This window comes from Lissotriton helveticus, chromosome 4_1 (genome assembly GCF_964261635.1).
Source record: "Lissotriton helveticus chromosome 4_1, aLisHel1.1, whole genome shotgun sequence".
In the NCBI taxonomy this organism is placed as follows: Eukaryota; Metazoa; Chordata; class Amphibia; order Caudata; family Salamandridae; genus Lissotriton; species Lissotriton helveticus.
Genome location: NC_136063.1, coordinates 437700110 through 437714909, shown reverse-complemented (window position 1 = coordinate 437714909; position 14800 = coordinate 437700110).

Sequence of the window (14800 nt, the reverse complement as noted above, 5' to 3'; positions counted from 1 at the left end):
GCAGTCTTAAGCCTTAAATCATGCTCAAATCCATCCTTGGCAAATATTAGAATATCGTCCTGATCTATACACACACCAGGAAGATCCTTTAATACTCTTTCCATTACCCCGTTGAAATACTGAAGAAGCAGACACCAGCCCAAAGGGCATCCTCTTAAACCTAAATGTGCCAAATGGTGTGATAAAAGAAGTATAGTCCCTGCATGACTCCACTAACTCAATCTGATGATATGCAGATATAGGATCTATCGTACTGAATATTTTTGCACCATCCAGTAACACCAATAATTCAGTAATATTGGGTAAAGGATTTTGATCCGCCACCACACATTTATTGGGTTGTCTCATATCTATACAGAGACGCTAATCCCCATTGGGTTTGCGTGCTGCAACGACCGGAGCCATCCATTCACATCCTTCAACCTCCTCTATAAGTCCGCTATCTTTTAATTTTTGAATTTCTTTCTTCATATCTTCCCTAACAGAGAGGGGCACATTTCTCACTTTACAACACACAGGTACAGCATCACTTTTTAACTGGATTTTATGCTGGTAACCCTTCAAGCATCCTAAAGTTTCTTTGAAAACATTATGGAACTCTGCCTTCAATTCATGTATAAATGTATCTTCACAGTTCTTTTCAACAGATTGAATGTCATCTCTCAGTTGTATAGGAGAATTAACACTAAGATCTACTTTATCTCTCAGTTGTATAGGTGGATTAGCATTAGGATCTAAAAACACACCTAAATTGCCTTTGTGTATCCAGCTAATTATACTGTCTCCTCTTTTTGAGACATAAATGTTCCCAGATACCAACCTATTTTTTATAATCTATGAGACCCATGAAATAGCCATGTAGCTTTATAGGTTCGCCTCCATAAGCTAATGGAATGATGTCAGCTTTCATATGTGAAATTTTTCCCTGTAACTTGGAATTGAAAAATTCATTGGAGATTATAGTAATCTGAGCACCAGTGTAGAATAACAATCTGGTCTTCTCCCCTTCCACTAGAATTTCATCAAAAGGACAAGATTTGTTATTAAGTTTGTTCTCTACCTGAACAATTATCTGACCGCATTCAAAATCTTCAGAGTAAGATTCCCCCATGCCATCTTCATAGACCTCTACTTCTTTAACCTTAGGTTTGAGTTTGGTTTTACATAACGCTGTAAAATTAACCCTGGGCAAAGCACTACGCTACGCTCGCGTAGTTGCAAAGTTTGCGCAACTTCGCACTATGCGAACTGGACGTAGCACAGTGCGAACACACGTAGCGTAGTGCAGCGGTCATTTTTTGCTTGCTCGCGGTCCTCAACGTCAAGTTGGTGACCAGGAGCAAGCAAATTGACATCCTGGTGAGACTTTTTCCTCGTTCGCGATCAGCAACATCAAGTTGCCGATCGCGAGCGTGGAAAATAAACCTCCCGGTGAGATTCTCAACGCGGCGAGGTCTGGTATCTCATTGCGAGTGGTAGCGTATGCTCGCGACCGCTCGCGAAAAGAAACTACCAGTCCGCGTTGAGAAAGCTGCCGCTCGAGTAAAAATCTCCTCGAGCGGCAGAAAACTACAGCTTGCACTGTGCAAGATGCCGTTTTCAATGATTGCACAGTGCCGGATGCTTGTCCGCACTGGGCAATCATTGAAAACGGCATCTTGCACAGTGCGAACAGGGTACTAAGCAGTTCGAGTAGTGCTACGCATAGTTCGCGTAGTGCGAAGTGCACTTCGCGTAGCTAGGCATAGCACTACTTCGCGAACTACGCCCATCCCTATGTAAAATGTCCCTTTATTTTACATTTGGAACACGTTTGGTTGAGAGCTGGACACTTCTTATCCTTAGCAAGGTGTCCTGCTTTAGAACACCTATAACACATTCTTTCTGTCCATGTTTTACCAGAGTCTTTCTTCTCTATAACATTCCGTTTTTCAGATTTATCTTTAATCACCTGAACTTTGACTTCTTTCTCCGAGTCCTTCTTTATGACAGCTACACATTTGAGAGAATGCTCAATAAGTTTAGCAACAGTTAAAACTTCGTCAAGAGTCGGCTCGTCTCTTAACCATAATTCTTCTCTAACATTTTCTATATACATCATCCAAACATGAATTGATCTCGGATGCGTTCGTCAGTGAGATTTTCAAATTTGCACGAAGAGGCTAGTTTCCTCAAATGGGTTACATAAGGTTCAATTGTTTCATCCGTACCTTGCATGCGCTTTGCAAATTGACATTTTTTAAGGATCGTACTGACCTTTGGAAGATAATGTTTGTCTAATTTTCTTATACAAATTTCAAATTATTAGACTCCGAGGATGGTAGATCTGGTAAATGATCAAAACATCCTGACCTTCTGACCCTATACAATGAAGTAATAACAATGATTTCCTTTCAGCACTAAGAGAAGGTCCACAGACGCATAACGCTCTAAAACTACTTTCCATTTTTTCCGTTTCATTGACATGATAGAAAAAATGGTGCCGCTGTGACAGTCTGCATCTTCAATAAATCATGTGTCAGCAAAATAGATTTGCACAATTCAGTGGAATGTTACTGATATGACCTGTAATGCTATATAACTAAGAAGAATAGAGCTAAATAAAACATGAAAACCATTACTTTGAGCAAGTATAAAGTCACTTACAATAAACCATCAAAGTATGTATACATCTGCTATACAGCTCATAAAGCTCAGTAGTTATACATATCAACCTGAAAGGAAACAAAAGTAATAAGTAATACACAACATTCAACCCTCAATATTTGTCGACTTTCAAAATTGATTGAAGAGATGAACTTCTTTGTCATCACAAGTCATACGCAAGGTATATGCAGCCAGATTCATCAAGCAAAATTGCGATCGCAATAGCTGCGAATTAGCTATTGCAATCGCAATTTAATGAAATGCAATTCATGAAAGGAAAAAGAAAAAAAATTGCGAAATCGCACAAAATAATTGCGAATTCGCAAAATAATTCACAGAATCTAGGAGGAACCCCTATAGCGAATCGGATTTAGCGAGAATGCATGGATTCTGCGAAATATTTTGTGAACTCGCAATATAATCGCAAACGCAATTCATGAAAACTCGCAAACTGCGAAAAATCAGAAAATAGCTTTTTGCGAAGCGCAATTTAAGGAGAACCAAAACCAGGTGGTAACCATGAAGAATTTTTTTTAAAAATAAATAAATCAACGAGCCACAGGTGCAGGCCTCATCAAACACACTTAAGGAGACACAGTAGGAGCATGAGGACTCTCATAATGCATGGACTCTACATGGTGGTCAGACGGCGAAGGCTCCAGGCTGCAGCACGGAACAGACGCAGTATCCAGGACCGAATATTCCGCCAGCGGATCACCCTTCTGGGACAAACTGCAGAGCAAATTTACCCCAAGTACCGCCTGAATGGAGCAATGATCATGAAGCTGATCCGGGACCTAGACCCCCTGATGCAGCACCCAACAAGGAGGACCAATGCCGTGCCCACCCATGTCCAGGTCTTGTGCAGCCTGCACCTACTGGCCTTCGGAAGCTTCCAGGGGATAGTCGCTGTTGCAGGGGGGATCTCCCAGAGCACCATGTCCCGCTGCCTAAGGAGTTTCCTGGAGGCAATGCTGACCCGGCTACACCATTACATCTCATTCCCGACCACCCAACAGGACTTGAATGAAACCAAGCTTAATTTCTACAACATTGTGCAATTCCCACATGTAACAGGATGCATTGATTGTACCCACATCCACTTCTGCCCACCTGCACATACAGAATACATGTACCGGAACCGCAAGTCCTACCACTCCCTGAATATCCAGATGGTGTGCAACGCTAAGACATTCATCACGGACATAGTGGCACAATATCCGGGAAGCACACATGACTCCTTCATATTCCGGCACAGCGGCATGCACACACGACTGTCCAGGGGAGACTTTGGCGAAGGACACCTGCTAGGTAAGTACACATGCCACCAAATAGTACGCTGTGACCATGTAGCTGCGCATAACAGGCACTCACCCTGTGCTTCTTTCATTCAGGTGACAGCGCCTATGGTCTCCGTGAGTACCTCCTCACCCCATACCTCAACCCTGCAACACCACAGCAACGGCGTTACAATGCTGCACACATACGCACAAGAAATTGCATTGAGAGGACATTTGGGCTTTTGAAAAGCCGATTCCGCATACTGCACAAGACTGGTGGGGCCCTCAAATACGAGCCTGAGGTCTGCTGCCGCATTGTGGCCGTGTGTGCAATACTCCACAACATTGCTACCAAGCGCAGGATACCTGTAGAGATTTCGGGCAGTGAGTCGGAAGGGGACAACCGCCCACCTGCACATGTGCCTCATGCACGCAGGGAGAATCCTGCAGAAGGACACAGGCGCCGCAACCATATTACAATGAACTGTTTCTAGTGCACCCATTCCCCCACACAACACTGCACTCATGCATGACAAATCTAATAATGACGTGAGTCGGATTTACGTGAGAACATAAAATCTTATTGTTAATTCACAATAATGTGGCCTTTGTTGTCCATGATTTCACATGAGAACAGTATTGCGTCATACGTCCCCATGTAGGGGTAGAGGGCTTGCTCCTAGATTCAGCATAGCCCTGCAGGCAGAGTGCAAAGTGTCACTGGCGCCTCCGTCCAGACGCACCCAGTGGCCTCTCCGGCTCCTCAATAACAGTGTTGGCCCGTGATGCTGCAGTGGGCCTGCTGCTGCGGCGGCGTTCAGTCACCGGCGGCAAGGACATGCTGCTGTGGCTTGATGTTCCCTCGCTGGCATCATCACCCCCCCCTGGTTCACCATGGGCAGTTGGCTGCAGACTATGCACTGCTGCTGTCACCTGTTCTAGTGCCCTGGCAACGTCCTGGCAAGACTGGACCATTTGCACCTGCATTGCAAGTGACCGGCGGGAAAGTTGCGAGGTGGCATTGCCAATGATGTGATTTAACCTGGTGTAGGCTGACAGGCGGGTCAGCAGCTGGTGGTGGCGGCGGCGGGTGATATCCTGCTGGGATACCAGGATCTGGCTGTTCTCACGAACAGCTGCGGTCATGCCCTGCATGCATTCCGTGAGCTGTCCAACATTTTGCGCAGTCTTATGCAGCTGCAGGTGAATGGCTGCCAAGTGCCGCGGCTGCTTCTGATGTACTGCGAGCATGCGGCGTTCAATGGCCAGGCCAGGGTCCCTTACATGGACAGCCCTGCCGGCGCATGTTGAGGCATCACGCTGCTGGCGCGTCAGTCCGTTGGACTGCGATCTTACTGCTGCTGTGCGCCTTGTCTGCCTCCTGGCTGCTGGTGGTGTGTCCTGTACCACTGCCGTGGGTGTCAGTTGGGGTGGTTGCTGGGCACCTGTGGCTGCAGGGGTAGCCCTGTCCACATGGGGTGGTGGTGGTGCTGCTGCAGGTGGCTGAGATGGGCCTGGTCGTGGTGCAGGTTGGCCCTCTCCCTCGGTGTAATCCGGGATCTCCTCTATATGTAGGGCCTCACTGTCGGTGCTGGGATGGTCAGATGCACCTGTGATGTAAATGGGTGCATGATTAATGATATGTATCTTGCACATGAGATGTTGCTACATGCATGCAAGCTTGCTTTCCCTGACTGGCGTTTGGAATTACTTTGAATTGACAGGTCTGGCTGTGTTGGGCTATCTGGGAATTTTGGTTACACTACTACTACCACAATGCAATATGGCACTTCAGGTGTGCATGGCCTGCATTACTGGGGTTGTCAAATAGCTAGCTCAGAAGTCATGGGCATTGTTAGGGGATGGGGTCGCAGTCGCATGGCACTTACCTTGGGTTGGTTGGGTGGGTCGGGACGAGTCAAGCTGGGTAACCCCCACGCAGGTTTCAGGAGTCAGAGTGTCCTCCATGAGGTCTTCCAGTAGAGTGTTGGGTGTGGCTGTGGGCTCTCCTCCACCGGTGGCAAGTCGCTCCCCCAGCCTCTCCGCGATTCGCTCTTTGGCACGCCCTCTGAGGTCGTACCACCTCTTTTTTAAACCGTCTATTGACCGCTGGGTCACCCCGACAGAATTGACCTTGGCGCGGATGCGCAGCCAGATGCGGCGCTTGTCAGCCTCCGGCACCCTCCGGGAGTCCTTGCCAAAAAGGCGGGCGTGGTCCTTACAGACTCCCTCAATGAGGAACTCAAGTTCTTGCTCCGAAAACTTTATCTTCCTCTTCTTCCCTGGGGCACTGCTCCCTGCTGCTTCCTGGGACATTTTGATGGTTGTTAATGTCCTGCTGTGGTGCTGCAAGTTGACTGTAATGGAGCTCTGCACAGTACTGCTTTCACTTTCAGGCTCTGGGATCTGAATGAGGGAGGGAACAGCCTACTTCCTGGTTGTGACGTGATCAATGGGCTCAAAATGCGACTCCCCGTTTTTGCGATCTCGCAGTTAGCGAGATCGCAAATTGCGATTTCCGTAATTTCGAGATCGCAATTTCAACATGGAAAACGGCCGATTCTGCGAATTGTATGCGATTGTGGCAAATTCGATTTTTTTATCGCATTTCTTCATGAATGCCATTCTGCGAATTCTAAATTGCGATTCGGTAATTTTCGCAATTTGGAATTCGCAGAATGTTGCATTGATGAATCTGGGGGTTGATGATTACGTCATTGAACTTAATTATTATGGAAATTCTCGAGTGAGCTTATCACTACCATACTTCACTCTCTATTTTATAATTGAGTTATTGCTCTTCCGATCGTAACACGCAAATGTAGAGTGAGCGTGTCACTGACAAGTATCCGCAAACAGATAGACCTTCAATAAGTAACAATCAAAGCAATCAAGTGTGCGTGTTACTGAGAAGTCACCGTGTGCACATGCGCTTTTTGTAGATAACACGCAATAAAATCAAGTGAGCGTGTCACTGAGCGTCACCGACAAGCCTCCGTGTGAAGAGGTGCTGTCGTAAGTAACACATAATGTAAATGAGTGAGCGTATCACTGACGAGCTTCAATACATGACACGCACATGCAAATTGTGTCACTGACAAGCCTCCGTAATCCGCAAACACTTAAAATGTATCAGGAATGTTTACAGTGCCGCGCAATGTCTCTAGGCAACTAACAAAATGGCTTCCACACACATTTTAGTAAGCGTGATGACGTAGAACGTTGGATTGCTCGGAAGAAAATCGAGAAGAACAGGAGCTTCGAATGCACGTCACATCAGTTAAGAACAATGACGTCCTTTCAATTTACGATGTTTATTCTTGAATTCTGTGGCCCGCAGTAGCTCGAGAGCTTTAACAATGTTTTGTATACTTTTAAAAATGCTTGAAGATATGCACGAAGATTTAAACGAACTTCCAACTGATGTAGACATTTCAAAATATTCCATATTAAAATAGAGCAGTCTCCAAGCAATTCTCCAATCAAAGAATTAGGGAATTAAATAGCGTTCCCTCAAAAGTACACAACGCAAGCCACAAGAGCTATAAATAACTTTGCACAGCATCATTTAAATGGCAGTTTTCAAAGTCATATAAACAGATTCCTATTGCTTAGAAAGTTCGCTCTGGTTGTAATACTTAAAGGTTGAATTTTTTCAATTTCATTCTTAACGAAAAATGAATTTAGCAGGTTATGTTTTCAATTCTTTACTCCATCGGATATGTTTTCTTCGATTCAGGAAATAAAGTCATTTCTCATAAATCAATATAAACCTGAATATCCATTAGAAAAGCACATGGACAAAAGTCTCAGCTTGCTAGTTAGTGAGATAATTTCTTCTTTTTTTTTTTTAAGTTGAATCCAAAGATGAAAGTGTTGGGATCTTCTCTATCTTGTATCTTGCCGACTACGCCAGTGAAGCATACTGTACAATAAATCCAGCACTCAAGGGTGCTATTTTAAGAGGATTATTCCAAGAGAAATAGATCCCATCCATCAGGAAGCAGACGTGAATTAACTGACTCAAATTAGAATCTTTACATGCACAGAACTAAATTACATGGCTAGCATTCCATAACAACATGACATGTTATCCATACCAAAATAACATTAAAGCAACAGTATACATAAAATACCACACACACCAAGTATCAATCATGAACACCTCTAGTTTGCAGAATAGTCGAATGGAATAGGACGAGGAAGAGAGTATTAGAGCAATAAAAATCACAGGTAAATAATGCAAACATCGCCTTCTTATTCCCTTTCACATCCCTCACCAAAGACACAGACACCACTAGAGCAAACTTCCAGAACACCATGACTGACATCGCTGACTGGATGAAAAACAAATGCCTCAAACTCAACTTCGAGAAAACCGAAGTTCTCCTATTCGGAAGACCCCCCTCCCAGTGCGACAACTCCTGCCCCCCAGCCCTCGGACCAACACCCACCGCCTGTAACCTCGGTATTATCCTCGACAGCGAGTCTCCATAAGACAACAGGTCAACTCTGTCACCTCAACCTGCTTCCACACCCTCAGAATGCGCCGTAAGGTCTTCAGATGGCACCCAACTGACACCAGAAGAAACGTCATGCAAGCCTTCATCACCAGTCGCCTTGACTATGGGAATGCCCTCTACACCGGAACCACCATCCTCCTCCTCAAGCACCTCAAAAATACCCAGAATGCAGCAGTAAGAGTCATCCTGGACCTGCCCAGTCTATCCCACATAAACCCCCACCTCTGCAGCCTGCACTGGCTCCCCGTCATGCAGCTATGCCACTTCAGACTACTCACCCACACTTACAAGGCTCTCCACAACACGGGACCAGAATACCTGAACAACCGCCTGACCTTCCACCAGCCCATCAGACACCTGTGGTCTGCCTCCCTGTCCCATGCCACCATCCCCTGCATATATTTCACCTGAGCCAGATGATGCGCCTTCTCCTACCTCACTGCAAATACCTGGAACGACCTCCCCATCCACCTCCGAACCTCCACCTCCCTCTCAGAATTCAGGAGAGGCCTCAAGACCTGACTGTCCGAATAGTCCCATATCATGCAGTGCCTATATACCCCCCGGGGTGATTAGCACAATATACAAGTGCTGATTGGTTGGTTCCAGTATTTACTTCTTTGAGGGCATGCCTGTCATAGTACCCCAGACTATACAAAATATACCAACTAAAATATCATATTAACTACTTGCTGTAATGGCGTTTTCAAGCCACACCATTATCTATAAATATCAAGCCTGATGCCAAGAAGATGCTGGTCTCAACCTCCAAGCCAACATTGAACCCATCTCCAGCTGCTAGTGGGGAGTAACGGAGTGTATAGAGCCTAAACTTTTCAAACTTTAATAAGAAAGTGTCTTCATCTCCTTCCAAGAAGTGCCAAATGAGGCCGAGATTTCTCTTGGCGCCTCGCTGTGGACCGCGCTGGTCGCGCGCTTGTTTGCTCCTGCTTTTAACATTTAAATACCTTCGTTTTTTGGACTTTTGTTATTTTCATTTTTAGCCTTCCTCCCTGCTGCTATTCTGTCCTGGCCCTTACCTGCACAGTAATTCGTGTAAACACCACCGCTGTTGGGCGGGTCCGGGTTACCGGGAGGGTCTGGGTTCAACGCCATTTTGGATAGGGAAGAAGTGCGAGCGCCATCTTTGAGCGTCCAGGTCACCTGGGACGCCGAGACGACGCTATTTAAAGCTCGCCTGACTAGCGCAGCGGTGACGCGCAGCGGAGCGCCTTCCCTGCGCCTGAGTCGTGCCAGAGTCCTGCCCGTCTACGCTCGTCAGCGTCTCGGAGGCGTGTGAGGCGGGACTCTGGCTCTCGGGTCTGTCATTTAGGATGATTACCTACAGTGCTGCTGCTTTATTTGCGCTACGCCCACCTGGGTTGGACTGCAATTCTATTTTCCCCGGCGGTCGCCAACTGGGTAAAAGATGTTCTGTGTGTGATTGGCGTCCTTTTTCATCGCCAACTCGTACTATACCTTCTCCCCCCTTAGAATGTCATTGCGCCTTATTGAATACTAGATCCCTGGCGCGTCATTCGGCGGAGATTTGGGATCTCCATGCACTTTCTAAAATTTCCTGTCTTTTTCTGACAGAGACTTGGTTGGGGGCGGGCTCAGAACCGGATATTGCCAGTGCCCTTCCCCCCAATTACATCATTTTAAGGAAGGATAGAACGGGGGGTCGAGGTGGTGGAGTGGCCCTGATAGTCGACAAGACTTTGGGATGTTCCTCTTTCCCTGTGGATAATATCGCAGGATGTGAAGCCCTTGGTTTTATTATTCATTTGTCGGCTTCACAGACCTGCACAGGGATTCTTGTTTACAGACCACCAGGGCCTATCGGCTCTTTTTTTGAGGATTTGCAGTCAGCTCTGTCAGTACCCTGCATGCGCTCTGCGCATTGCGTGCTGCTGGGCGATTTAAATCTGCACATGGACTCTACAACTGATACCGAAGCGTCCAAACTACGGGATATCACCGCGATGCTAGGGCTTGTCCCTTTTATTGATTGTCCCACCCATGTTAAAGGTCATACGCTTGACCTAATATTCTCTACGGTGCCGATTAAGGTGTCCCTCCCGCTCCCTGTTCTATGGTCCGATCACTTTTTAATAAATTTTGTCCTACTATCTGAGTGCCAGACTAGCCACAGAACTCACAAGGACGGGTCTCGACAATCAAGAGCCTTTCACTTAGTGACAGCAGACATGCTCGCTGATGCACTCTGCCAACATCCTTGTACTATGACAGGGAATCTAGAAGCCGACCTGTTGTCAGTTCAAAACTGGCTTCAGGCAAGATTCGAGGAGCTTGCCCCTCGGAAGCCAGCGAGCGTAGCTCCCTGCCAGGAATCCGCTCCTTGGTTTACCTCCACTTTACGGAAAATGCGTCAAGACTGCAAAAAGGCGGAAAGACTCTGGCGGCGCAAGTACGATCTCGTGGAGAAAATCAAGTACAGGGATGTTATAAAACTATACCATAAACAGATTGCTGAAGCCAAAAAGATCTATTTTGAGTATAGAATAGATCAAGCAGATAATATGAGCCGGGAACTATTCAGAATTGTGAAGGAATTCGTGGATCCTGCTGCTGGCGCCCGTATACACTCCCACACTGAGGAGTGGATCAGGCAGCTTGCTGACTTTTTTGTTGCTAAGATCTTAAAGATTCAGGACTCATTTCCCGGGGTGGAGCCTTTGATGGATGTTGTGGCCTCAGGATGTGATCAGAAGCTTCTGCCATCTGTAGAAGCAGAGTCCGGGCCAACTTTGTCGGCTTTCCCCCAGCTGTCTTGTGAAGCCTCGCTTGAGCTGCTTTCTCGGTTGAAATCGGGTTCCCCTTTGGATGCTTGCCCGGCTAAATGCCTGGGCAATGTGGCTTCAGCTGTAAACAGCTTGCTGAACCCCTTGCTTAATTTGTCTCTGAGCTCCGGGGTGGTTCCTCGAGAGTGGAAGCACGCTCTTATTCTCCCGCTGATTAAAAAACCTTTGTTAGACCCCTTACAGCTGGCCAACTATAGACCAATCTCCCTCCTCCCTGCTCTGGCGAAGGTGGCGGAGAAGCATGTCCAGCACACTCTTACCACCTTTATTGAGAACAACGAATTGCTGCATGACTCCCAATCTGGCTTCCGTGCCAATTATAGCACGGAGACAGCTCTTGTGGAGGTCACCGACGCCATCAGGGAGACGCTTGATCATGGGGGAAAGGCTATGTTGGTCTTGCTGGACCTGTCGGCGGCATTCGACACCGTCCCACACGCAGGTCTCCTTTTTAGACTCAAGGAGATAGGACTGCGGGGGACGGTGTTGGATTGGTTTCAATCTTTCTTAGCCGACCGTCGACAGGTGATCTGGGCCCCACCGTTCTCCGCGGAAATGCCTTCGCTAGAGGTGGGGGTGCCTCAAGGGTCTATCTTGAGCCCCACCATTTTTAACATCTATATGGCCCCTCTGGCGAAGGTTGCGGAGGCATTTGGAGCCCGGGTCATTTCATACGCTGACGACACCCAGCTCCTGTTCACCTGCAGGAAGGGAGAGGTTTTCGACGGCGGTAGAATTAAAGACTGTCTGAGTGCAGTCTTTGCGTGGTTTCAGCGATGGAGCCTGAAATGCAACTCGGATAAGTCCGAGTTGCTTTTTTTCGGCTGTGCCCCTGACCCTGGCTGAAAGTCATGGTGGCCCCTGGACATGTTTCCACCTGAGAAATCTTCCTCCCAAGTAAAAAATCTTGGAGTTGTGTTTGACGACGATCTTTCTTTTCGTCCACACATTACGGGATTAGCTGGGAAATGCTTCGGCATCCTCAAGATGCTGAGGAAATTTCTCCCACTCCTCTCCCTGCCATATCGCAAGAACATTGTTCAAGCGCTTGTGGGATCGCGTCTGGACTATGCAAACGCACTTTTTGCAGGACTGCCTAAATATCTTGTGTCCAGATTGCAAATTGTCCAAAACTCGGCGGCCAGAGCTATCTTTGGCCTACCGAGAAGAGTCAATGCCTCTTTGCTGCGGGTCAGGCTGCATTGGCTACCAATGCCCAGCAGAATCAGGTTCAAAATTCTTACGCTGGCGTTTAAAGCCCTCCACTCTACTAGCCCGATTACCTCAGGAAGCGTATTGCTTTCTATGTTCCACGGAGGAAATTAAGATCAGCTGATCTGGCTAAAGTGGAGGTGCCTGTGGTCAAACGAGTGCGGATGGGAGGTCGGTCGTTTCAGTATATGGCAGCTCGATTTTGGAATGAGCTCCCTCTTTCCCTACGTAAGGCTAATAACCTTCTGGCCTTTAGGAGGGAGCTGAAGACCGTCCTCTTTTCCGTATAATCAGTGCGTCTATAGTGTATCTGCCTCTGGGTTTTCTGGGTTTTCTTCAGGCCTCTTTGCTAAAGCGCCGGGACACCCCTTGGGGTAGCCGTGCGCTCAAAAAGTGTGGCTATAACATAACATAACATAACCAAATCCTCTTAGCCAATTACCTTAGTTAAGAGCATTATAATCCTCTCCTCCAGTGCGATGACTATTTTTACTATGATATCCAGCAGGTGAATTCTACAATATCCTGCAGAGAGCAGATTGATGAATGTTAGAAATGGGGGTTTCTAGTTGGCAGGTTGTTACCCTGTCTAAGTAGGGACCCTTCTTCCTGGCCAGGCTAAGGGGGATACACTTAAAATACTTAAATAACCCTTGCTCACCCCTTGGTAGCTTGGCACTAGAAGTCAGGCTTATCTCAGAGGCAGTGTGTAAAGCATTTGCAGATAAGCAGCAGTAATACAGTGAAAACACTACAAAAGGACACAACGGCAGTTTTAGAAAAATATCCAATATTTTATTTGTGCAAAACAAGAACAAAACAATAAAAAAAAACACCATACAGTTCTTAGAAATATCAATAAGCAAAAATTTACTTAAAACACAGCTCCTTGAAGGGGTCATAAACAAACAAATCCAACAGTTCTGGCTGACTGTATCATCACAGGCCAGCTATGGTGTTGGGGAGACCCATAAAACAGTACCTTTGGACATGCATGGCTTCAGACGTTGCGTTGAGCTCGGGAGGAGTGGCATCAGCAGGCGTCAGTTTCAGGAGTCAGTGCAGGGGTCATCGGACCCTTGAAGACACATGCATTCAAGGTCGAACATCTTGATTTTGAAGTCAGAATCGCTGGCAGGCATCGGGGCTGTGGTGTTAAGTGGGGCAGTGCGACGTGCGGTGCCCTCAGGTCGCATGCAGTGTCTCAGTGAAGGTCGTCCAGTGATGTGCTGTGGTGCGAAGTGGGGTGGCGCTCATTGCAAGCTGACAGTTCACGGTGCAAGCAGGGGCATCATAGATGCTGAATCAATGTCGTAAGTAGACCCTAGGCTGGGATGCAAGATGGGTCAAAGTGGCGTGTGGTGCCCAGAGGTCGCGGTGCAAGCAGTGGCGTTGGTTGATGAACTGGAGTCGATTGCACTGGTGTTGTGGGTCAAGGTTGTTTTTTCTGACAGAGCGGTGCATCGAGTAACTTACGAGCTGTGCCCCCAAACTATGGTGCAGTCAGCGGCGTTGATGTCAGCTTGAAGCAGTGTCATTGGTGGGACCAGGGCTGCAATGAGAAGTGGGACAGTGCTCCGTGTTCTCCACGAGTGGTGTCCACAGATCACGGAGCAGGCAGCGGTGTTGTTGATGGCATTGCGGTGTCGTTGGGGATACTGAGGTGGTGTGAAGCAAGGTGGTGCGGAGTAAGTGCCCACAGGTCATGGTGCAAGCAGCTGCTCAGCGGTGTCATCATCTGTGAGACCAGGATTTTGGTGCGAAGCACGACGGTGCCCTCTGTGGTGCCATCAGGTAATGGAGCCGGCAGCGGCGGCGTTGATGGCGTCGGGTTACCTTTTTTCGTCTGTGGCAGCTGAAACTTACAGTTCCCAGTGCTGGTAGCAGATGAACTTGAAGTCTTTGCTGTTCCTGAGACTACTTGAACAGGGGCAAGCTCTACCTCAAGCCCTTGGAGAAACTCAAACAAAGAAGTTGCAAACATTTCAGTCCAGTCCTTTCTCTGCCCAAGAAAGAAGCAGCCACTGCAGGCCAACACAGCAAAGTGGTAGTTCCTCCTCACAGCTTCTCCAGCTCTTCTTCTTGTCAGGTTCCTTGATCCAAGAGAGTTCTAAAGTCATGGGGTCAGGGCCCCAATATTTATACCACATTTTCTCTTTGTTCCCTTTGTGGCAAGGGTCTCTGAGCCCAGTCCAAACCAGTTCTACCCTTTCTCGCCTATCATCAGTACAGGAGGTGGAGACAACATTGTACAGAGGAGCCACTGCCTTTTCAGATGCTAGTGAAAACTCCTCCCACCAATCTAAATGCAGAC